This window comes from Gouania willdenowi, chromosome 7, assembly GCF_900634775.1.
Source record: "Gouania willdenowi chromosome 7, fGouWil2.1, whole genome shotgun sequence".
In the NCBI taxonomy this organism is placed as follows: Eukaryota; Metazoa; Chordata; class Actinopteri; order Blenniiformes; family Gobiesocidae; genus Gouania; species Gouania willdenowi.
In genome coordinates, this window is record NC_041050.1 from 15,681,447 (window position 1) to 15,708,469 (window position 27,023).

General features: G+C 39.0%; 1 protein-coding gene across 1 annotated transcript in view; it reads right to left on the reverse strand.

Moving 5' to 3' along the window:
* The window catches only part of camkvl (CaM kinase-like vesicle-associated, like), a 73,366-nt gene extending 53,425 nt beyond the window's left edge, over nt 1–19,941 (reverse strand). The window contains exon 1 of the mRNA XM_028452327.1: nt 19,755–19,941. The gene's annotated coding sequence lies outside the window, so the exon portion shown is untranslated. The remainder of the gene's footprint in view (nt 1–19,754) is intronic.
* Between the last annotated feature and the right edge of the window lie 7,082 nt (nt 19,942–27,023).

Genomic DNA, 27,023 nt, shown 5'->3' on the forward strand with positions numbered 1-27,023 from the left:
AGTGACTCAGCTGCTGTAGTGTAGCAAATACACTTTCATTACTCCAGCTAATAAAAGTGAAATACAGTTGGTGGTCCTAAATCAAAAGTTCATTGTTAATGAGGTTTAATGAGGATTTCAGTGTTTTGTTGAAGAGCAACTTTTACACTTGTGTACAATAAAAAACAAGATATACAAGGCAAGTATACAGAGCAAAAAGACATTTAAACAAATCTCAACTGAATTGTTTTCAACAAATCAATAACGGAATTAGGTTACAATAACTGAGTCAACAAAAAGCCTAAACACACTTTGAGAATACATTTCAATCCAAACATGAGATGGATATAAACAGAGGGCACATTAGTAACTACTTTTCTTATTTTAACAGTCTGTTCCAAGCTGTAGGTGGATAGAAACAGAACATTGCCTGACCAAAGTAGTTGCAGGTCACAGTCCTTTGAAAACAATCACTTAAATCCAGTTTCATATCAAACTTAAAAAAATATTATATAATATGTATAAATATACAAAATGTGGTGAAGAGATGTGGAACAAATATTAAGTGCTAATCACTAAAATCTTCATCGGTTGTGAAAATTTGCAGCCCATCAAGAACTCTTCTAAGTTGATAGTTTAGGGTTCAGTGTGAATGGTGGTTTAGATGTGAACTTCTTGGAGGTTCCAGGAACTTAGCTACCAACTGAGTCTTACGTGACAAATATAGTTTTAGAATCAGAAATACTTGAATGATTGTCACAGTGGCCCCAAGTAGAAGTTATAAGAAGGTGAAAAGAAAAACAAACAAATGTAGAAGTAAAAAACACAACACAAGAATAAGGATTAAATATGAATAATCAGAATTAAATGTAAGTGTAAATATGCAGGTAAATACAATACAAATAAATGTAGGAGGAGGAGTTATTAATAATGGGTTATATAAATAAGAATACTAATTATGATTATCAATATTACTTCAACTTTTGCCACTCCTGTTAACAGGAGAATTATGTCTACGTTTTTAGACGAAACCCATTAATTTGAAACCAGGGAAAAGTGAATTCGAACAGCAAACTACACCATCAACACAGCTTTAATGAATCAGAGGAATCAAAGATTACGTTTAACCTTTTTTTCAAAATTCAACAATTAACAGTCAAAATATCAATTGAAATGGGATAATTAAATCATGATAAAATGCATTTCTAGGCTAATAAAAGTGAGGATTATATGTAATGAAGTGAAATCACTATTCTAGGAGAATGCTAGTCTACTGAATATTGAATAAAAATGCAGGATACATATTCGAATAATAAGATCATAAAATCAAAGAATAAAATCATAAAGAGAGCTAATAAAACAAAGAGGGGAAGACAGACAGGGGTTCCAAAAATCGAACTGTTTTAACTCAAAATAAAATGAAATAAATGAAAAGATGGGGAAGGGAAACGCGTTGAGCATGAAACGACCAGCATCCCAAAAACTAAAATTTTGGGCGGTTTTCTTCCTTTTAAAAAATTATCTTCGAGACTCGCCTCCCAAGGAGAAAGCCTTCATTGATTGGTTTAAAGTTGCCAGCATCTCAGCTGGCTGCCTTTGGGTGTGTCTGGGGTGTGTGTGTATGTGAGGACACTGACAAACATGAGGGATGATTCCTAGATTCACACATAAACCATAATAATGAGTTCAGCATATTCAAATAATCTTTTCGACAATATATCTTGAAATATCATGAATTATGAGACAGTTTGATACCAAACATGACTGGAAAATAGCCTAGCATTACTTCAGGAACTGATTAATGAATTTCACTTGTAATTACTTGTAAGCATAAATGTCAAAATCCTGTTATGCCTCTTCTTTACTATATGGTTGCAGTAGATACCTTAAACTAACTTTTGTGATGTTTTCTGGTATTTTAAGCCCTTTTTAAATGATGAAACATTAAAAATAGCATTATGTGGGTATAAAATTATCTGAAAAGAGTGGAATAGGACAGACAATATTTGCAATTTCAATTTCTGCAGAAACCATAGTATAGTTTCTTTTGTTCTCATTATTTCACTGGGACACATCCCAGAGGAGGCCTGGGCAGTGTCCTTGTGTGACAGTTCACCACAGGGGTCAGGGGTCAGTGGGACAGTTCTGTGATCTTACAGCATCCCAAAGGTATCTGTTTGAAAAGGAGGGGGAAGACGGGGGTTCTTCCCCTGTGTGGAGTCGTAAAAAGAGTTCAATACTGGAAACTATAAAGTGTTGTAGCCAGTCAATTTGGCACCGTTATTGGTTCAAAGGAAGCATAGTGGGTTAACTATGCACCTCAAAGTTGCTGGGGCAGTTATTTTGTAAACAGTTTGTGGTAAAGAAACAGGCTCCTTGGTTAATTCCTGTTTGGAAGAGGGTCTTTAAGCTTGATGGTTTGGTTCCCTACATAAACAAGAATATACAAGTATAATCAGCCAACTCCAAACTAAACCATAAAAATCCAGAAAGCTGTTGGGTTAAAGTGAGGAGTTTGGGCGTTGAGCACTATGGTGGGATCAGCCTAGTGCTGAAGTTGCTCTTGTGGCTGACCAGCACTTCATGGAGTGGGTGGGACACATTGCCTAAAAATGGATTTAAACTTGGATAGCATCCTCTTCTCTGTCACCACTGTCAGAGAGCCTAGTTTTTTGTTTGTTGTTCAAGTTGATCATTCCTATTTGACAGATTGTTTCTCTCAAAACCCCAGTTGGATCTTCTCTTGGTCGAAAGAAGAATGTCAATACTCTCAAACAAATGTCCCATCTTCAACATTTTTACTGCTGAACCCTAATCCCCTCAGATGACTACCATGCACTGTATTTAGCACTTTTAGGCCATTTCACCTTTGTGGACAGTCAATGTTACAGTTAAAAGTAGATGTAATGATCTGAAAACCATGGGTAATAAGGAGATATGGACTAGTATCACAGATGGTCTGCTGCAATACACAACTTATGTAACTCTGGCCCATTAGTGTCAGTTGATACTTCTGAGCTCAAAGTGTAGCAACATCCTGGAGGTTATAACACAAACATCAGCAGCCTACACTTTTTAAGGTTGGTAGGATGGAGCTGTGTTCATTCATACCAACTTCAAATCCATCAATTCAAAAGCTGTAGGATAATAATGAATCAATGTTTATCGAACCAGGTATTTGTTTCAACACTAACAATCTCTTTTGCATGAGAGTCCTGGCCAGGAGGGCAATCAACCAAAACACTTGACATAGATAGATAGATAGATAGATAGATAGATAGATAGATAGATAGATAGATAGATAGATAGATAGATAGATAGATAGATAGATAGATAGATAGATAGATAGATAGACAGACAGACAGACAGACAGACAGACAGACAGACAGACAGACAGACAGACAGAATAACAAAAGGGCTACAGATGGCCTAAGACTGTCTGAAAGCAAAAAGGCAAAAGATGAGTAAAGAGGGCAGACGTGAGAGTGAGAAACCTCTTGCACCCAACAAAGAAAAAACAAACATATGCTGTATGTGCAATATATCCTCAAGCTCCCTCTTATGTAAGAAAGGTAGAATGTGTTGTGGAAACGAGCATGTTTTTGTAAGTCATCCCACTTTGCCCCATTGGCTTCACTATTTAACCACAACAATCAACCCATTAAAGGTTTTTCCAACCAAGTTTTGCCACATCATTTTTTATTTATTGCTCATTATTGCCAACCAACTGTCAAAAAAAAGACTCTGCAAAGGGTTATAAATATGTCAAAGTAGGTATAAGTTCATTTAGAAATCAACTACAACCATCTATAGTAGCTGATGTGAAGAGAAACCTCCATGGTTGGATAAATAATGGTTGCAGATTTCAAGAAAGTCATAAAAATCAACCCTCAACCACTTTGACTCAGAGGGCATTTGCTGTATCCTATTGTCAGCTGTTCGAGCATGCCACAGCAATAAAATGGAATATTGATGCCCACAATGCACCAGCAACTTTATAACCCTGATATGAGTTTTGATGGATTGATAAAATCATAAATCTGTAAAATTGCCTTTTATCTGCTGGCACTTACGACAGTGGAAACGCTCTTTCTCCAACCGTGACCACTCGATCAATACCAGCACCAATATTACTGCATACTAAAAATACTACATCATCCAATACATGGTTGCTCTCTCACACGTCTTTTTTTTTTAAGACTTATCGTCACAGAGGTTGTATGTTAAGTACAATGGTTAGGTGTGTTTAAAAAATAAATAATCCAAACCTGCTTAATTAACAGTTGGAAAATCAATTCAGGAGACAAACATAACCAAACTAGAACCAAAACTCACTCTTTCATTTAGTTTAGTTGATATTTTGCTTCGTGAGCATAATATGAAAGCTTTACTGTTGCTTTATAATCAGCTAGGTTTTGTTGGGTGAATAAAACATTCATGATCGATTACAAAACAAAAAAGCACAACCACCAAAATTATGATTAAAAAAACAATCATCCTAAAATAGACTGAATAAAAATTCTGACTCACCACGTCCTCGTTTTTCCCCTCTATATCCAAAAGATGTTTTCATTTATATTTAAAAACAAAAATAGCCAAACAAGCTCACAACACAAAAAGAAGACAGATAAAAACATGATCAAAGTATGATTGGATTACTGAAGGTAAAAGCAGGTCACACAGACATATTGGTTTCCGTTTGATCAACAAGGGTGACATTTACCATAAATTCTAGAGAACCAAAAGTGCACATCTAAAAAGAACAGGTTATACCCTAAATGAAAACGATTTATTAGAGCTGTGATTTAGTTCTTAAATGTTTTGGATGTGTGCGTATCTCGGCTTAAAATGTGTAGTTACTAGTTTATAGACATTAGGTCGAATTTTGTATGGCACAATGTTTTAAACTCACACACACACACAAACACTAGCTTGCTTTTGAAGAAAAAAGCAATTTGTGCTATTTGTTAATGTGTAAAAAGAAGGTGACATTAATGTATCTACACTGCATTGCAAAGCTATTTACGCTTTCAAAGAGAAGAAAAGGGATCGTCCTGGTCTTCCGTGTCAACAACATTGGAGCAACAGCTGATCCGCCGGCATCGTGGGAACTGGCTTCGGCAAATCCTGCTGCGCCAGAGAACACAAAGACGATGTCATCACCGAGAAGGATTGGGTTGCTGAATGCACGCTCTATCGCAAATAAAGCCGTCTCTCTGAAAGAGCTCTTCACCAAGGAAAGCCTGGATTTTATATTCCTGACAGAGAGGGCGCCAAGGCGGAAGTTTTGCTACTGTGTCTCAGGACAGATACACATGTAGACTGATTGGCACTGAACATTTCTCCTCCTTTGAATCTCAAATGATAAAGGTGGGTTACTCACACTTTTTATGGTATCTTAATTTACCGTCCTCCTGGCCCTAATGGTGTTTTTCTACATCAGTTAATACCTTTTTATCCTCTCTTATAAAACTGGAAAGAGTTTTAATGTTTGGTGATTTTAACCTGCATGTTGAGGATGATAGGTCCAGTCCAGCAGTGGATCATTTATCTATGATTGAAAGCTTTGATTTTCAACATGTATCAGGCCCCACCCACAGTAAGGGTGTTGAGGATGTCAACCTGAGTGATCAGAGTTGCATTTTATTTGATCTATATGTCCTCTCCGAGCCTAGGTCTGCCACCAGAAGGGCAAAGAGGAGGATCACTACGGAGTCCACGGCTGGCAAGTTTCGTGCCTTGTTTGACTATCATGCTTTACTGAAATGCACCAATGTGGATACATTCTTGCATTGTTTTAACACTCAATGTGTCACAATCTTGGACCAAGTGGCTCCATTTAAAGGGCACATATCATGCTAAATCCACTTTTTTAGCCCTTAAATGCATTTTGTTGTATATTTAGAGTGCTTAGAAGTACAGAAAAAATCAAATTAGTCTCTTCAGGTGCTCCGTAGATATCTTTATATTTTGTTTTGCTCATATTTTTCAATCTGTTTCGATTTTTTTATTCTCTATTGTGTTTTTTGAACTATTACATCACAGTATTTGCAGCGGAACTGCCAAATTAGTACATCAACTCCAGGTCCAACACTTCGAGCAATCCGCCATTTTTATTTCTCGCTTTTATTTTGTAGTCCAAGCTCAAGGATGCTGAAGTTACGAGAGGATAAGTCAAAATGTTCGGCTGTTGGATGTAGTAACCCACACGCTTCATTACACCGTCTCCCAGCATCAGAACCTTTTCGAAGTGCCTGGTTGAGTTTTATTTTTCACGGAAATGTACCCACATCTGTGGGTAAGGTCATTTTTGTGTGCGCGAAGCACTTCAAGGATGACTGCTTCTGCAACCTCCGCCAGTATAAAGAAGGATTTGCCGAATGACTTTGTCTGATTGAGGGTTCAATTCCTTATATCTTTGGAGACGACGAACAGAGCACTTCGGTAAGCTGTAAATAACGCTAAAAAGTGTGGTGATAAGACGTCCCTGTCATTGTTTTGTTAGCATTAGCAGTTGCACCGTCTTCAGACTTCATATGTTAGCGCTGTGTGCTCGTTTTAGATCCTTGATGATATGGCCGACGTGATTTAATTTAAGTCTAAAGTTTTCATTAGTCATTTCATTTTGCCGTTTTTGTCTTTGAAAAGACTGCATTAAAATGCATTTCGTGATGTTAGCTTGGCGCTAGCGTTAGCTCGGTGCTCGTGTTAGCTCACTTGTTAGGGTTCTGCAGGTTCATCATCTTCATTTTCATCTCGCTCCACCGGGTCCGACTCTGGCTCGAACATGTAAGGCTGGATGGACAAGTCTTCCGTTGTTGACATTTTGTAAATAACCTCTGAATAAAAAGTTTATGCGCCGCTACATAGCCGTATCTCTTCTATCAAACAACAAAAATGGCCGAGAAGGGTGGAGTTGAACCGAGTGTCACCTGAAGAGGGGGCGGTGTATGGAGTGTCTCATTTGCATTTAAAGAGACCGCACCAAAACGAGTTGCTCTCAGAAGCACATCAGAAAAGGGGTAGAAAAGGGACCTGTGGAGCTATAATAATGAGGAATTCAGACCCAAGCATTGCAGTTCCGCTTTATATAGACCACAACTGTATGATTTATATGTAAAAAGGAAGGATTTAAAACCATGATATGTCCCCTTTAAATCCAGTAATGTTGCCCATGTTCTGTCATGTCCCTGGATACATGAAAGTATTTTGAACTTAAGGAGACTGTGATGGAAAACTGAGCATTTGTGGAAATCTACCAAACTTGAGATCCAAAGGCTACATCTAAGATACCCTATCTCTTCCCTGAATGATCTGATTAAAGAGACAAGATCAAAATACTTTAACCAGGTAACAAGGGAAATCCGAAGGTGCCATTTGACACTATAAATTCTCTGGTGTCCAACACCCTACCTGCTACCTCCGTGCCTCGCAACGTATATAGCAATGACTTTATGAACTTTTTTCTGATAAGATCAGAGACATTAATGGTAAAATCCCAGCACTCTCTTGCTGTGGCCCAGCCATTGCTGAACCACCCCCACAAGTCTGGACGGTATTTGAGCCATTGTCGTTAGAAGACATCGCTGCACTTACAGCTAAAATGAGTCCCACCTCGAGCTTGGTTGATGTTCTCTCCTTTGAGCTTTTGGTAAACATTATTGACTTGACCAGGCCATTTGTCACTAAAATGTGTAATCTGTCTCTTTCCTCTGGGGTATTTCCCAGCTCCTTTAAACATGCAGTGGTAGAACCAAGGCTAAAGAAGCCCAGTCTGTACAGCTCAAAACTTAAGAACTTTCGGCCAATATCAAAGCTCCATTTCTTGGAAAAAATTCTGGAAAAGGTGGACAGATAATTCAGAGGTTCAGTGATATGTCTTATTACCTGTTCGCGGATGACATACAACTGTACTGCTCGTTTAAGATCTCCAAAGTCCACAAACTTACCTCTTTAATGGACTGCCTGTCCAATGTAAGCAGTGGCTAAGTGAGAACAGTCTCCAATTAAACTCTACATAGTCCACTCTTTGGACTATGTAGGGCCCTATAAATACCACGTTAACGGAATCGCTAACGGAATCAACCAATGAAAATGGAATTCACTGTTGAACGCTGAAATGGACAGAGCGGTCAAGACGCTGTCACCAAAAAGTTTTTTTTTTCTTTAAATGGCAAAATATTTCTGGGAACTGCTGAATAGGTGCACTGCCTGCCCCCCTCCTGTCCTGGCCACTTCAAACACCACTTCAAACCATTCAAAACCCCATCTCAACTGCCAAAAACGATGCAAATCATCACTGACTCCTGAATACAAAGCCACTTGTTCTCATTTAACTTTACTGTGTCAGTGAAACTCATCCATTTCATGGAGCGGCGCTCCGTGAAATCATGTGATGTCATCACGTATTTGCGACGTAAGAGGAACTGATAAGCGGAATTGGCAGGCAAGCAAACAAACAATTCCTAGGAATTGGATTACTGGGAACCAGTTCTCAGAAAGAACCGGTTTTCGATTCCCATCCCTACTTACTTACTTACTTTAATCTCTGCTGTGGTTAGCATGTAGTGTGGTAAAATGTTAGCAACTGTTTAGCAGTGATCAATGCTATTATTGAGCTTTGGGTAAATGTATTATTACAATGCAATAAATCACAGTTAGTGTGTATTAATGTTTCTATTTGTATCAGAATAAGTGTACTAGTAGAAATAACTTTACCCTTTGTTACTAATACATGTCACTGATCTGCTCACTGAACCTCTTTCCTCCCTCAGAGTATGGAGGATATTTTATGTCTCAATGATGAGCGGATGTGGGCTGGAGAACAGCAGGAGTTTGTTTATCTGGTAAGAACCTGGACAAGCCCCCTTCCTGTTATCTTTCCTGTTCTGTAGAATGACCTACTTAATAATTAATGTTGATGTGTCATTGATGGTTCCTAAAATAAGGATGTTCTGCTTTTCACAAACAGGTTCCTTTTTTACTGACCTCAAAAGCACGGGTACGGGGTCCAAAAGAATGGCGGCCAGTATGAGGGCCAACAACATCAGGGCCCCACAGCTGTTTATGATGATTGGTATGGGGTCCCAAACATTGAGGAATGTAGAAGCTTCACTACTTTGTTAGATGCCGAGTACTGGCCCTCACAAAATCATGGCCCCTGAACCATCTCCCCCAATTCCTAATGTTTACTCCTGGGGCCAAAGCGGGTTCTTTACTCCACTAGTCCGTTGAGAACCCCGGCTGGACCAACAAAATCAATGTAAGTGTACTCTGCAGACATGTTGACACAGCAACCTTAAAGATGACGGTGAAAGTGTTTTATCAGCTCACTCAAAGTTTTATGTTTTTGGTTTTAGAGACATAAGAGGAAACAAAGTCGAACCAAAGCCTGACACATGGACACCAACCAATGACACTACAGAACATCATCTTTCTGAACTGTCCTTTGTTTTGTTGGAGTTAATGGTCCATCCAACTGGTGTCAATATCATGTGAATTGTACATCAATGTAAATAAAGTAGGGATGTCCCGATACAACTTTTTCACTTCCCATACGATACCGATATTGCAGCCTTGAGTATTAGCCAATACCGATGTCGATACAATACAATATCAGCACAAATTATACATACTTTTATTACTTATTTTGCAGTGTGGAATGTTAGAAAAGGCTTAATCAAGTGGTGTTACTCAAACAGAGAACAATAGTCAGCAACAGCAGTTAATTAAAAGGTATGAGAAAAACTGACCCATTTAATATTAACCAATTGGTTGCATAAAATTTTAACAACACAATATCTACAGTATTCTACAATTGAATAAATATAATATAATATATATCAGAGATTTTAGATGCAGTCCGATAAAATATGATTTTCGTTTTCTGGCTGATATTGGACCAATGTTTGATATCAATATCGGATCGAGACACCACTAAAATAAAGTTTGTGAAAATAGTATTCATGCTTTTAAAAAAAAAAAAAAAAACATATTTACAAAAAAGAAAATACAAACGTGAATGCACATGCACACACACGCACACAGAGCGTATCACTGTAACCACTTTTGTTTGAATATGAGCTGGATCGTCCATTATCTCGCTCCAACAGCATAATCCAAAGATAGATTACATTTTTGTCTGATTGAACAGGACAAAATTGAATGACAAAAAAACCCAAAAATTATTGGAAAGTAGTTTGGCCTTTGGGCTGCAGTTTCTCTGCAAAATCCAACACTTTACAGCATGGGCTCTGATTTCTCTCTATTTAAATATGGGCTCCAATATTCAGAGAAATTGCCTCACATGTATGTTTTGGGACAATATCATTTACATGCTTTTTTCCCCAGAAAATGGGTGATTGAATGTCTAGAAAGTGTGACAAAAGGACAAATACTGTATGTCCAGGTTCGAGTTTTCTCATGTTAATGTGTCTCATGTGATTGTGTGATTGAAAATACATGCAGAGCTCCACTAAAGTGTGTTTTTATTGTGTTGTGGTGAACAAGCATTTCAGATCATTATTACTACATTCAAACCTAAAAAAGACACTACTACAAAGACAGATTTAGCTGAGGTTGTATTAGCTGAACTGGTGATGAATTTACGTGGTGACATCGTCACGGTGGAGGCATTGGCTCCTCCCATTACATGGCTGTGCTGGATTTTGTGCAAAATGTAAGGTTGATTTGTCTGTTAGATGTAATTAAAGGTTTCATAAATAATGTTCTTGGACCATATCATGTATTTCCATGGTATTTATCCTGTTAAACTGGTGGCTGTGGGTCTAGCATTGTGGCTAATGTTGCTTTTGCAACGTAATGGTTCAGGATTTCAGCGTAACCCTGTAAAATTATTAACAGCAGTTTAATCTATTAACCTTATTTAGCATGTTTGGTAAGATTTCTAGAAGTTTTATAACCAGTGAAGTCATCCAAACAGGAAGAGGATGAAACAATGGAAATGAAAAAGTGCGAAGTGACGCAAACCCTGAGACGGAATTTCGATAATTTGAAACAGAAAATCGGAGGCCCTTTGTATACCTCTCATAAAATAAATTTTACACCCTTGAATACTTTTAAACTGTAATTAATTTCCCCTGTGCTCTGTTCTACTCTACCTCTTAAAGTGTAACTAAATCCCCAGGTATTTGCTGACCTACCACTCGAAGGGAAATTCTAAAAATGCCTAGATTATGGGCGTTCCTCTTGGAGCAGTTAAGACACGCCTAGTCACAGCAACCCACACCGCTGCACAGTGCGCAGCAAAGCTGTGGTCAACTACTACATTTACATGCACACACAATCCCGACGTGACGCTCACACACGCACACACAACCCTATACAGGCACTATAGCATGCACGGGTAAACAGCACCTGCTCTCCAGCTATGGGAAAATCAACTCACACACACACATAAACTCGGAAGACGTGCAAACAGCGACAAGAAGTACACAAACGTCTGCGCGCAAGCAGAGACAGACGGGGATATTGTACATTGAGCTTTTATCGGGCCAAAAAAAGGATACACAACCTGAACCTGTCTGATCCGAATAAAGCCAACGTCTCTTTAAGCCCGAACCTGTTTCCACCCGACATAGCTGTCTACGCATGTTGATCCGATGCAAGTTGCTTTAACATCAATTTTATTTACTCGTCCCCCGTTCTGACTCTGACTCTGTCATTGTTGTGACTACCACTATCAACATCATACAAAACCCTGAGAGGACAGAACAACTTGCAGATTCATTGAGACAAACACACTGAAACCTCTCAATCCCAGACAGGTCTTCTTCCAAAACCCATTGACCAAATAAACCCTGTGCCCGCATTTGACCAGCAACCCTAAAACTTGACTCCGTCTCATTCATCCAAAACCACCACAACCACAACTTCATGTGCCGCTACAGACGGTACGTGCGTCTTTCTCTCGCTAATCAAAACATATCACCTGACTTACTGCGCAGCGTCCGAACCTGGCCCGAGTCCGTGGTATCACGATCAAAAATAAGCCTGAACACGATTTTGAAAGCAGGAACCCTAAGTCTCTCTTCCCACTTTTTTTAGGAGGGGCTGGCCCAAGTGACAGCGAGTGACGCACGATAGTCCTGACATCAGAGAATGTTGTTCTCAGCCAATAGCAAAACTAAATGGTAATAGCTGGCATTCAGGAGGGCAGACACTCTGCATTTCACAACAAAATATGCCAAATTGAAAAACTACACTATACATGTACAGTGTATATAATAGTTGGACTACAATCAGGGCTTTCGCCTTTATTTATTGGCATTTATGTTTTTTAAATATATACGAATTTGGTCTCTGCATTCATTTCATCCCTGGGGAGCAGTGGGCGGCCACGGTGTGGTGCCCGTGGGGCAGTTGGTGGTTGGGGGACTTGCACAGCATCCCGTGGTGTTGGCCCAGGTGAGGCTCGAACCGGCGACCCTCCAATTGCAAGCCTGCAATACCCAAATACATAAGTGCAGAAAGTGGTTTTGGGGTTTAGTTACTCTTTAAATGGGCGGGGAACACCCTGGACAGGACTGCAGTTCATTTACGGGCTAAAACATAGATAGATAGATAGATAGATAGATAGATAGATAGATAGATAGATAGATAGATAGATAGATAGATAGATGTGCAGCTGGAAACAGGTGTTGTAAAGATAAATAGCAGCTGTGCAGAACACTCAGACAAACACATTGTGAATCTGACGGCTCGACGGAAGAAGTGTGAACCGTGTGAAAAGTGACACCCAAAATGTTGTTTGATAAAAAAGCATCTTTGCACTTTGTTACAAAAATCACACTAATCTACAGACCTAAAGGCATGTGGGGTGGAAAATACTCTGCAGCACAAATGGGATAAAGATGTGATCAACCACACTTTCACTTCGCCACATCATCGATTTTCTTAGTAGTGCTTTCCTTTTAGTCTCTCTCTCTCTCTCTGAGCAGTAGTATATTAGTTTACACTACATTTTTTTCTCTTCTACAAACCATGTTTATTAGACTGCACAAGCTCTTTTGAAGCAAGTTAATGAGGCCAGTAGGGGGGTGGACTCTGCTTTCACTGCAAAAATTAAACATGATGCATCAAATGCAGATTTGATAAATAGCTCACAAATGTACGTGCTTGTAAGAGATAATTTGTTGCCACTTTCCTGCTCCTCAACCAATGAAGTCGATCGATGCTGGAAAAAAATTACATATAACAGAATTTAAAAATTAAAAACATTATCTTCTATTTGTTACTTTACTGTGAAATGTCATTTCTGTATTCTAAGCCATTTCTCTTAGTAGCAGTGGCCGCCCACTACGCAGGCGCCAGGCGAGTAGTTTGGAAGTTAAGGGTATTGCTCAGGCGCACATTGTGGTGGCCATCGGCTTAAGCCTAAATCAAGTTTCTGCGTCACGTCGATCCCGTAGCAAGAGATAATAGGGCTGCACGATTATAGAAAAAAATTATAATCACAATTATTTTAGTCATAATTTAAATCACGATTATTCAAACGATTATTTGTCAAACAAAAAAAAAAAACATAAAATATATTGTTTACACATAAATAAAATCCTTCAAACACTAAAATCAAGTATGTTCACTTTTGCACAAAACAAAACATTTCTTGCACGTGATGTGTCTTTGCTCTAGGTTTTCATCATCAAAACCAAAGTGTTCCCATATAAGAGAATTTGACTTGCCTTGCTTGTTTTTTGCTGCGTTTCTGCTGCCATGTTTCAATACCACTAACCTGCTGGCTAGCTTTGGCTTTAAGAGGGGCGGGGCGGAGGAGAGGAGCTTGCATGTGCATGGATTAAACAACTCAGTTAGTATTAATTGTGGTTTTGTTTTATTTAGTGACTAAAACATATGTAAATATATACATATATATATTAATATATATATTAGGGATGTAACAATTAATTGTAAGGCAGTTAAAAATCGATTCATAGGTATCACGGTTCACATCGATTCTCTGAAAATTGAATCGCAGTACTTTTTTTAAACATATTTGTATCCTTCTCTTGTCCAAATGCTGAGGCGGCAGGCGGAATCTGCTACTACTTTCTTTCTGGCCGCCTTCTACTCTTAAACATGTTCATAAATGATTCCTTACCCCTTTAGCACCGAATGAATATCTGTAATGTTACGTGAATACCTGTAAAAGTCACATTTTTCTATTAGCTCTGTCTGCTAGCGCATAGCATCTCTTCTTGACTGCACAGAATACCAGCATCCCAACCGACCACTGGGTTACCAGCGCCCTCTGCTGGTCCAAACAAATATCTGACGTAAATACAGTGCAGACTGGTTTTTTTTTTTTTTAAAGTTGTTAGGGCACAAAATACATTTTCAGTTGCACTTTTAAAAAGAAAAAGAACTATTATGCGGTTTTGCATTGTTTACTATAGAACCAGAATTTAAATGAATAGGCTTCTTTTTCATTTGTATTATTCCTTTATTTATTTCATTAAAGATTTATTTTTAGTTAAATTGCATTGTTTTGAGTTTATCAAGGGATTCTTTTGAGATTGAAAAATTAAAGGAAAATACTACAGTATTTTCTAGGAATATTTTTCGATCAGCTTTTGTCGACAGTCCCATTTTGTAAAATAAATCGCGAGAGAATCGTATCGTGAACCCAGTATCGTTGAGTGAATCGTTACATCCCTAATATATATATATATATATATATATATATATATATATTATCTGCTGCTGAAACTGCGCAAATTAGACTAATAAAGGTTATCTTATCTTATCTCTGCATCTAGAGTGTGTTTTTCATTAAAAGCAAACAATGGTCGACATGCTGTCATAGGACCACAGACATGACCTTATTTAAGTCTACAGCTCTATCCATGACAGTGTTACCCTTTTAGTTACACTTTGTTTGCATTTTGCACATGTTTATATTGAAGAATATAGTGCATGCTTTGAAGCTGTTGTTTCATGGTTAGGAAGAGGTAATTAATAATCCTGAAATAATTTGAATTTTTAGACGCTTAAAGACATAAAACATTGTTTACTGTGACCGGAAGGACTTTTTAATGCCCCTCTGAAACCGCACACACGCACGCACACATTCATAACCCTCTAGCAGCATAGCAGTAAAATTGCAGAGTGACGAGTTCCCTCGACGCAGAACTTTTGAGTGGTGAACCACGGCATCACGTCAACAGCATGGCTCGTGACGCAGAAGCATGATTCAGGCTTTATTCTCCACTGGATTTGAATCCACACAGACCCTCCAGTTCTTTTAGCTACCACTCCCGACAAGAGACAGTAAGACAAGTTATTGTGGGTCTGCTCCTCCTGAAAAAGTTATGCATAATTAACAAAAAATAATGCATATTAACCAGTAGTGCCATTAGTGTAAAAAAGTTACTTTCTATAATTTATAGGGGTGGGATGAAAGATTAAGTTCACTGGATGGTACGATAAACAATACTGGACTCACAAAAACGATACGGAACGATATTTTTTGGAAGGTAAAACAGACCCAAAGAAAAATGCAGTTTGAAAAATAACCATCATTTTATTTGACTGTAACTCTGGGCAAGACACACACGTATTCTGGGTATAACCTTTTCAACTCAAGTAAATATCAAATAAACAACAACGACATGAATAAGACCAAATGTTCCTATTTAAAGTGCAAAAAGTGTCACTCCAAATGGAATGCAAAAACAGAGCCTAACAATTCATGCCAGTCCAAGAATGAAACCAAATCATGTCATCATCATGACATTCATCAAAACAACTGTAGCATTTCACCATTTTACAAATAAAACAATATTTTATAAAATAAAATAAAAAATATACCTTTAAATAATGTAAGGTTTTAACAAAAGCTATCAGTGGCATAAAGTGTAATGCAGTAGTAGGTGCTGCTTCAGAATTGTCGTCTTTTTACCGGTTATGGTACACACAATTTACACCCGTTTTGCCCTCATTTTTAGCAAATTTAAAAAAAGTCCAAATTTAAAAATAATGTCTTGGTGCTGAAGATTGCATGAGCAGTTTTACTTCCTCACCACGCAATCAGCTTAGTTGCGCTTGTCCTGCCTTCCACGCAAAATATGTCGTTTTGATTAGACACCTTCATACCTATATCACACCTATAGTCCATAACTTTCAGAACTCAAACTTCTGATTAGATTTCGTCCTGCGTCAACGTTTTAATTTTGTTTTTATTAATTAATGAACAAAATAATACATTGTGATATAAATTTTGTTTACGTGCATTTTTTAAATTCATTCATTTTTGCAACGTGAAAAACGGTACGGTAACGATAAATACGGTGTAATTTTAGTTTTTGGCAACAAAATTAACTCGAGCTGCTTTTCTATTACAGATTTTCTGAATGTTGACAAAGTATAATTACACATTGAAGAATTTTTTGGGCAGGAGCCTTGTAACTCCTGTGAAATCTCACCCCGCGAGATTTCGCTGCAGGAAGACGGACGCTCCAAACCGCCTTATAACACTTTGTATTCCTTTGTTGTTTGCTGTCTAATGTGGCAATAGTCCCAGTCTCTGCTTCTGTCTACACGTACTGCACCATGTTTTCTCAGAAAGAGTGGTCATGTGACCAGGTATGTCACGTCATGTGATCAGGTATGTCACGTCATGAGACCATGTACGTTACGTTCTGTGATGTGTGTTAACAGAAAAAGTGTTTCCATGGCGCTTTTGCAATACATTTCAATATAGAAAAGTCTTAAATACCTCCCCATGAAAGCATAAACACGTTTTAGTGATATTTGAGTGTTTTTTTGAAATTCAGGTGTTTCCATTACCAGATTTTATTGCGTTATTTAGATTTTGCGCGTTTCCAAGGATAATGGAAATGCAGCTTTTGACACTGTCCAGCACAAAACCCCTCCACAGCTTTATCCCCTCATTTAAATTCTACCTGTCAAGAGATATGCTGACTAACTAAGATCAGCATTTCATAAGAAGCTGGTTCTTACTGATAACTAAAGCTCAAGACAAACCACCTAGGTTGATTAGATGGAGCAAGCTTGGGGGTGAAGAACAGATTTCTTCAACAATATTATTGTGTTTGGAATGGACTTGACCGCTAGAGCGGACATGGGCTCAACTGCAAACGGTCACATTTACAGACCTTGGAGTCGCTGTTAACTTACCAATAAGATTCGTTACCTTTATAAAAAGTATTGACGAGGCCACTGGGAGTGAGGCCCAAGGCCAAGGCAGACTGACTTGATAATAGTGTATCATGTTTTTCTCCTCACCCATCTCTCTCTTCTCTGTTTCAGGTGTCATGAAGCTGATCTGTGGTTCACGGCTCAACAAGTCTGGGACACTTTGACGTTCTGTCTCTCTATCCTGTTCTGTTGGTCCTTCTGTCCACTAACCCCAACCAGTCGAGGCAGATGGCTGCCACCTCTGAACCTGGTTCTGGTTCATGTGGATCTTGTTGGGTTTTTTTCTTTCTTATAATGAATTTTATATTTTTGATAAGCGCATTGAGATGACTTTGTTATAATTTGCGCTATACAAATCAGTTTAATTGAATTGAATATAGCACTTTATAATGGAAAACTAAAGTTACAAACCTGACAAGTGAAGCATTTCTGTTGTTCCTGCAAACTCATAAAAAGCAACTCGTAGTGCGTCTTTCAAAATGTTTAACAACCACAAACATGATAGATACCACAGATCTCCAGATTCCCCTAAACTAGGGCAGGCGACCTGTAGCTCCTGAGCCATCTATGGCTCTCCTGTTCCTCCCCTGTGGCTCAGTAACCAATCATTGTTCACAAAGTAACACTCACTCATTCTCAGACACGCTGTTGATAATAATATGATAAAATATGAGTAAAACATGCAATAAGTGGTGTTTGAAATTATTGTGTAATGTAATTTCTATGTTGGGAGAGGTGGTACGGAGGTGTCCCGTCCATGGGTCTTTGCCTCTATAGCTGCAAACAGTGGCCCATAGTCGGCTAGAGTTAGAGTGGTGGATGCTTCGGTACCAGGGCGTCTAAATGCTAAATTTCGCACTCTTGCGACGGTACACAGCGCTTACCCAGCGGCCCCCGGTCCTCTCACCCACCCTTACAGAGCGGAACCAGTGAGTCACCATTGGACCTCATGTTGAACCATCCGCCGTCCACTGAAACACATCTCAGTCACACCAGGCCCAGAAACAGAAAGAGAACATTAGCAGTCTGAAACCAGCCTGAGGGGTACCAGCTGTGCACAGCAGTCATTACTCAGAAAGGGGACCAGTTTAATTAAAACACCACTGAACCTGCTCTTTGTGTTTCACAACAAAAATGGCCTCCAGTGCAAAGTGGTTCCAGTCTATAAATGTAAATTATAATTAAATTAACTCATAGCCTCTTGCTGTGACATACTGTCACTCACATAAAGGAGATAATACATCTACAGTATACATATAATGTGTGTTTTTGTGTTCTCTGTTTTATTATTAATTTCACTAATAGTGATTGATCTGTGGCTCTCCACCTCTGGTTGGTTATGTGGGTGGGGCTTAAGTGTTTCTTATGATGGTAAATGTTACCAAGTCCTGTCCCAAACTGTCCATTAACTCTGTTCTTTGACAACCTGTTGTTGAACAAATGTAGGTTTTTCGATCACTAATTTAAAAAACTTTCCCATTTTGGGATTGATTTTAAGATGAACAGGGAAAAAAATGTGTCTAGTTCCAAGAATAAGAAGAACAAATTTACAAAAGAGCAGAAAAGCATATAAAATACAGCTGGATTATTTATTTTTATTAATTTGTATTCATCCTGAGTGAGATATATATACCTTTATTTAACCAGGAAAGTCTTTTCCACTTTTTCAATAAAATCTAAAAATAAAATACTTTCTGCATTTATTTGTTGTTCTAGGCATATACCTCAGTTAAGTTGCACTAAACCCATGTTGCACTAAAGTCAAAGTTGGTTTAAAAGCCACAGGCAGATTGTATATTATCTTTTTTTATTTTAAGTTGTTGGCACATGGCATGTTAAAGTCAATGTTTTGAGTGTAAAATATCCTCATGAAGGTGTACACATTTACAGATTAGTTGTTTATTAAGTCATATATATATATATATATATGACTTAATAAACAACTAATATAATAACTAATACACCCCCTAATATATATATATATATATATATATATTAGGGGGTGTATTGCCTGGCATCTGGCGATACAATTCGTATCCTGATACATAGGTCACAATACGATATATCCCGATATTAAAGTATGAGGCGATTATTGCGAATTTCATATATCTATATGCATTATTTGAAAAGGCACCTCAAATTGTTTTGCTTGCATTTCATTTGTGTGCATTAGTGAAAAACTTGAATGTGATCATTTATGTTGGACATACAAAGCATTTTTTGCTTTTAACTGTTTCGGTCTTGTGAAACATTTTTCAATTGTGATTTATGGGTGAATATTTTTTATTTATTTTTGTTGTTGTTAGACTGAAACAAACAAAGTGAAACTGGTTGAATCAGTTGCCACAGAGAGATACGTTTAAAATGAAAGTTAATTCTGGCTCAGTACAAAGCGCTCACATTGTGCTGGGCTCTGGATGCCAGGGAGAATATTTCACTGCAGCTGTGTTCCACACACACACACACACACACACACACACTGAGTGCAGCACCAGCGGAACACCACCGCTAAAGCCATCATTTCTCTACTTTAAAGCTAGAGTCCAAACTGTGCATGGAGCGCTTTGCAGCGTTTGAAGTTTGAAACGCGTCCCTACCTTTACTTGTCGCTGCTCCGGAGAAGTGCTGGTGTGTGTCTGTTGCGCCTTTTATCCAAAACGGGGTGTGCGGTTCCTCTCTGCACTCAGCGGTACAGACAGTGGGTGTCGGTGGGAGTGATGGAGTCAGTGAGCAAACAGACTAACACAGAGCACAGACTGACAGGAGCATCTGCTCTGACACGACTGTCTGTTCTGTGATGAGAATTAGTGGGCTCGCCCATAAGTGCCGCCTCCCACTCACTCACTCACTCACTCCCTCACTCACTCACTCACTCACAATTTATATTTTTATAATAAACAAAAAAAAAACATTTTTAAAATAATAATAATTATTTTTATTATTATTTTTCTCTGTTTGTCAGTCAGTCATGTTTTTCCCACGACACAGAGAGTTCAGGCTTGCAGTGAGATTGGTAGTGGCTGGGATTAAACAGTGGGATTATACCTCAACATTCATCTCATCTGACAACACTAGAAAATCCACAGTGGGAGAGTGACATGACATCAGTTCTTAACAAGGTGACAAACAAGACATGAAAAAAATACACAAAATGACTCCAGAATGACACTACAATGGCAATAAAAAAAACAAAACTTGTACAAAAAAAAAAAAAATGCACAAAACAGAAAAAAACACCAAACAACAACAAAACTATGAAAATGACTCAAAATACACAAGATCCAGAATCACACTACAATGGTAACAACAAAAAAACAATAATTATACAAGAGTACAGAGTATGTACACCTCTTTGTACATCCAACTCTACTTAAGCTCCCACTATATACTTCAGACCAGACAGGCACTGTACTAGTAATAATAAAAACAAAGATGATGACAAGGGAAAAATACACACACACACACACACACAAATTGTTTGTGTGGGGGTGTTATTGCACAGCACAAGTTTGTGTGGACATGTGTGTCTTGGTAAGATGGCTACTGTAATGGCGTAGGTATATTGAGTTTTAGTGCAACTCTGAGGTTTTGTGTGTGTGTGTGGTAAGCATTTACGTGTCCATTTGATCTTTAATGCAGATGCAACAGATTTTTCCCCCCAGTTAGTTGCATTGCAAACACACACACACACACACACACACACACACACACACACACACACACACACACACACACACACACACACACACACACACACACACACACACACAGGAGCATTATGCTTTCGCCTTTTAGAGTTGACGCTTGCAATTTTTTCCAAAGACATTCACCTGAGACCTTGAATTTTCTATTTGCTGAAAACAGCCATACAAAAGACAATGTGGTTTGTGTGTGTGTCTATGTGTGTGCGTGTGAGAGGGAGAGAGACAGCTAGAGAAGATGTATGGAGGACCAACTCTGCCACAATTAAAAATAATTATAAATAAATCACTTAATACCTAAATATATGCCATAAATGGTATTTATTTGTTGTATTTTGTTTATTCATGTATTTATTTAGGCTTAGTAATTGGCACGTCCGACTTCAGCCTTGTGGTGGACACTTGGGTGCTTCCTGTGTGGACTTTGCATGTACTCCCCGTGCTGCGTGGGTTTCCTCCAGGTGCTCTGGCTTCCACCCACAATTCAAAAACACTGTTATGTTTATTGGAGTCTCTAAATTGCCCATAGGAGTGAGTGTGTGTGGTGTGTGTGTGTGTGTGTGTGTGTTGCCCTGCGATGGACTGGCGTCCTGTCCAGGGTGTACCTCTGCCCAACACCCGTTGAGAGCTGGAGATAGGCACCAGCAGACCCCCGCAAACCCTGTAACCTGTAACAAGTGGGTCAGAAAATGGATGGAGGGATGGACTTATTTATTTATTCTTTTATGTACTGTATGCAATTATACGATGAAATGAAATGCCTATCGGTTGATTGGCAAGCCCAGCAATGGCAACACAAGCAAGACTACTTCAAGTCAGGAGATTGTTCCAGAGCTGATGCGCTCAGATGATGTGGCAGAAAGTAACACTGTCACTCAGAACTATTTACCTTTGGTAGAAGAAAACCAACTGATGGCGTGTTACTTATAGTGTCTGACACCAACACAAGGGTAGACTTCAAGATATTCGGGTATTTAGAGGAGGTGGTACATCACGTCTGCTACACGGTCGGACGCCCAGCTCATATGTTGCAGCGGAATCAGTAGAAAACTACCTGCATACAGGTTTGATTGTCGGTGACATTGCGAGAGTGTTTGGAGTTGGCAAAAGAAGAGTTGCAGATCAGTCAGTGTGGACAGCCCCCTTATCTGCATAACATATATATAATAATTGACATGATATGTCAGTGAAGATAAATGTCATAATTTTTGCGTATTTCAAATTCACCTTAGTGAGAGTGAATATTTGTGTACCAAGAACCATCACATGGCCAAATAGCTGAGGTTTGACAGCAAGACATTTCTATTTTAATATCTGCCTCCTGGGTATCTGACAAGCCAGTATTCCAATTTTTGACATGCATAAAATGCAAAAGTCCCAGTAAAAAGATTTTTGGAGTTAGTTAGACATTTGGAAATCTCATAACTCGCACACTAAAATGTTAAAAATACAAGTAATCAGCATCACCTGTTTGATAAATGTAGTGGGAGAAATAATCTTACACTGCTTTTTAAACTGTGATAGTGAGTTGTGAACTTGCGATGATAAAAAGCTGTGACAATGAACCTTAGAACTGTGCAAATAATGTGAAAATGAACAAGGCCTCGGAATGCCAGTTATTTTATTGGATATGTTCATAAAGGGCAACATTTATATGGCAAAAATAATAGGACTACAAAGATGACTAACATGGATAGATTTGAGGATAAGGAAACCTTATTACCGCGCACGCACAGTGAAATGAAACACAGAAAAGATCCAAGTTCACACAGTGTAAACCACATAACACCATCACAATAGTGAGCAAAAACACTTTTATTCTAAAATGGACAATATTCTGAAGCTGAGCTTGTATCCTTGTTTGCTCCGCTAAAATGTTAAATTCATTGCATCATTCTCTAAAAAAGTGGCAAAGGGCTATAGGCACAGTGAGATGTGATGTATTTCTGGTTGAAAATAAGACCGATGAAGTACTTCCTGTTACCGCTTTTGGATAGTCAAAACAGTGGAGAAGTGAGCCGTCACACACTTGTGAAAAGTGTTTTTCACAGTTTTGTTTTATTGTGCCTGTTTATGTGGCTGTGTGTCTTCACAATGACATCCAAAAGGAGGAAGTTTACCTTCCAAACAAGAGGAGATAGAACATCAAGATACCACTGTTGCGTTCCTAGGTGTACATCTTCATCTAGATGTAGTTCTGCTTTGAGTTTTTTTACGCTACCACAAGAGGTTGAGCTGCGAAAAACAGTGGATCATCAACATCCGGGGAGATAAACCCTAACCCCTAACCCTGACATGAAGGAGCGATCAAATGCACAAGGGTATCAGCGGAGCTTATTAATGGAAGAATTACTCTCTTCCTGCCCTTCGTCCTGGTGTTTGGGGACGAAAAGTGCGACCAGACTGTCCCTCTGAGGACCCCGAGGAGGAAATTAATGTACCATGTCCTGACCACAACTACTGCTCGTCTGCTGCGCCATTGGACTTAGCCCTCAGTGTTAGAGAGGAGGTCCGAGCGGAGAACGCTGTGCTCCGGTGACAGATGGGGGGGGATGACCATTAGCAACAAGTTTGGTTTGGAATGGTTTACTGCTTCAGATGAGGACATTAGGTTTTATACAATGTATGAAATGCTATCAAAACATATCTGTAGCTATTAAAGTAGCATTAGCGTCGAGGTAAACATAAAAGAAGAAGAGCAACTCTGAGTAAATGGGAAAAATTGTTTGTCATTGAAAGGCCAGTAGCTTATGTAAATGTATAAGATGTCCGCTGCTATTTACTGCTGTTTTTGATTTGTGTGAGATTAATATGAAAACTATAGTCATAATACAGTAGGGTTAGGAACCAGAAGTTCTTTCACGGTCTTCACTCAAACGCGGAAGTGAAGCTTGCATATAGCCAATTTCTGTTTTCAATAGGTAGTAAAATATATCTTCAATATTTTCTATATGAGGATTATTGTATTTTAAAGTAAGCAAAATAAAGTGAGTGATTTTTGATAAATCCCAGAAAAGCTCCCGCGATGTTGTAAAGGGCGTAATAGGCTGCAACAAAAAATGAATGGCGCCATACAACAAAAGCAATTTTAAAGTCATTTATCAATGAGAAATGTGAAAATTAGCAACAAAAACATAATAAACTCAAAGAAACAAAAGGTTCTGGAGACTCTGGCCAAAATGCCCAAAAGTATGAAAGACACTGAGCCACCCTAATATGACCAAGCACTTAACTATAAAAGACAAAAACTGTAGATCTATATCAAACTACAACCCAAAAATAAGACTAGTACTAGTTATCCACAGTCCCAAATAAAACAAAAAACTTACATAAAGTAAAAAAAGTTGCAGCGAGACATCTCCCTGCATATCTGCTAGGTGTGTGCCTCTGGATCTCTACCCTGGTATCCTTAGCACTTTAATCCCCTTCCTTTCTAGTTGATTGACAATTTGACTCAGGTGTTTGCCAGAGAGAGGAAGCTGGAAGACTTGACAATCAGACCACACTTCCACTAGGTGACGTAATAGTCAGATGGCAGCGTAGGTTAGGGATGTCTGCCGTGGTGAAAAAACTAGGAATTTCGAAAAATGGACCACTAAAAGTTAATTTATAACACTTTGCTCTGTTCCTCAATCCACTGATATAATCTCAAATATCATAAGGTTTGAATTAAAATCAAAGGAAAAGAGAATACCAGGCTACAAGGAACAAAAGTGAAACTAAAAGAATGTCAAATTAAGAATGGTTGCTCAAACTCATCTTCCATTCAGAAATCAATATTAATCCAAAATAAGTATGATTACATGTATGCAAGATATAGGTCTACATAATGCTGTAGGCATACATATGTACAAATGCATAAAGCATTCCTAGGTGGATGAAATATGTTGAATAAAACATAATGTGGCTAAAATGTCTCTGATCCCTTTTTCTTGAACAACAAAGTGCTCTGATTTCAGTCATCGTGAGTTTCCGTGAATGCTCGGATGAGCGTGTCCCTTTAAATGTTAACACCGCAAGGAGTGTGGGGCAACATTATCTTGTCTACTTTGGTAAAGGATGCATCAGTGTTTCCTAGGCTAAAGGAGGTTATAAAGGAAACATTGAGCCTCCTTTCCTAAGCTTAAAGAAAATTGGAACGCTCCTTATCATGGCCGCGACTAAAACTCTTCCCTTTTTTAAGGAAAGGTGGATAGGAACGGAGATAGGAAGGACTATTCGGACGCACCTTTAGGCCTTGTCCACAAGTAGCTGGGTATTTTTAGACACAAATATCCACCCACCACACACATCGTCATTGAAAAAAAAATCTAACCCCACAAAACCACATAAATGTGCTATTAATAGAGGTTATAAGTATGCCAGACCTGTAGTTGGCAGTATTTGCCAAAAGATTAGAACCATTCTATCCAATCAGAGCAAACAGAACTTTTTTACGCACACTCACTGGTGATCACATTATAGTGACCTGTCCCTCAAGATGAGGACGTAGAAACTCGGTCAATGAGGACTAAAACATTTTCACGCTACTCTTCCAGAATGACATCTTCCTTCTAATGGCGTATTCACACCAAACACGTTGAAAGTGTCAAAAGCGTCAGGTGTACATTCACAATATATGGCGGACACGCTTCCAGGGAGCAAAGGAGGTCCCGCTACGCGTCCCGCGCCTCCTGAGGGGTGCGTTTTGAGATTTCACGCTTCTGACGTGCGTCCGGCGCCTCCAACGCAGCCGACACTGGAGTTGGGATTGTTGAACTTTTGGGGCATATCGCGGCACGTCGACCAATCAGGAGCTTTTCCCAACCGTGACGGATTCAGAATAATGAAAAAAAAAAACACTAATTGGAGGCGAAGACAGATGGACAGGCGCTCTTCTGCTGGAATAGAGCACCTGTAGTTGGTGTCCTGGTAGGAGATGTGAGCTCCGATGCGGGAGACAATGTTCCCCACCACTTCACAATCACTGGCTAAATTATGACCGTAACTGATCGCCACATATCATCCATTATATGAACACCAACGGCAACAGAGAAGCCCCTCCCGTCTACACGCTCCTTTCCCAATTTGTTTGGATGCGCGTCCCAAGCATCCTCAACACTGGTGACAAGCGTACTGATTCAATGGGTGTGAGGCACGATTTTGACACCCGAAACGCGTTTGGTGTGAACATACCATAAGAGTTGTCCCAACATCTGGCAGTACATCCAGTTGTGACCCAAAATCGCAGATGTCGTCTTTGACGAGCAGAAGGCCTTCAAGGTGGAGGAAAGGTTATGTGATGTAAAATAGCGACTGCAGCGACTCATTTGCTCCTCAAGAAGAAGCAGTAGTTGGACTCCTAACAACAAGCAACCAAAGAGTGCCTGTACAAACATTACAAGTTAGCACAGTATCAATGCCGTCCACTGCCCGACATAAACAAGGGCGCAAATAATGCATTCATTCATTTTTTTTTTTTTTTTCTTCCCCACCTTTTCTATTTCCTGTCTTGAGTCTCTCCTCCCTGCACCCTTTCCCCTCCCCTTCCTCCTCCCCCTCCACTTAGGTGTAACACTGCTCTCCCTTTTTATATCCTCCCTATAATAAAAGATTTCTTACCCTTCCTTAGGGAGGGCTGGTGAGTTTTAGGCAATAAAATAAATCAATGTATTTCATTGCAATAACAAAATATGCATTGCTGTCTCATAATGATTGCACTTCTGTGGTTGACCTTTGACAGCAATGCCCACACTCAAAGGCAATATCTGAGTTTTTCTAAAAACGTAGCTTTTTCCAAAAGCACCGCTTTGAATTACCTTATTCTGTGTTTTTGTGTGGATGACAGGCCAAACCATGAAAAATTACATTTGTTTTAGCAGTTACCCAGCTACGTGTGGACAGGGCCTTAGAACACATTCTTTGGGGGAAAAAACAGGTTACTGGTCCTCCAGAGTATGCCTACTGGTAAACAGCACATGTTGCTTACATTTTCAGAGTGAATATTCCTATGTCAAATGTGCCATTGAGAGCTGCCAGGCATCAGAGCTGCCAGCTAAAAAGCCACATTGCTTTGTCTTTCCTTCATTCACTTTTTTCATTTTCTGCTCAACTGTGTCTCCTCCTCCTTCTTTACCTCTTTCGATTTTCATTTTTATTGACCCCACTTGTCTGCCGAGGGTGCAT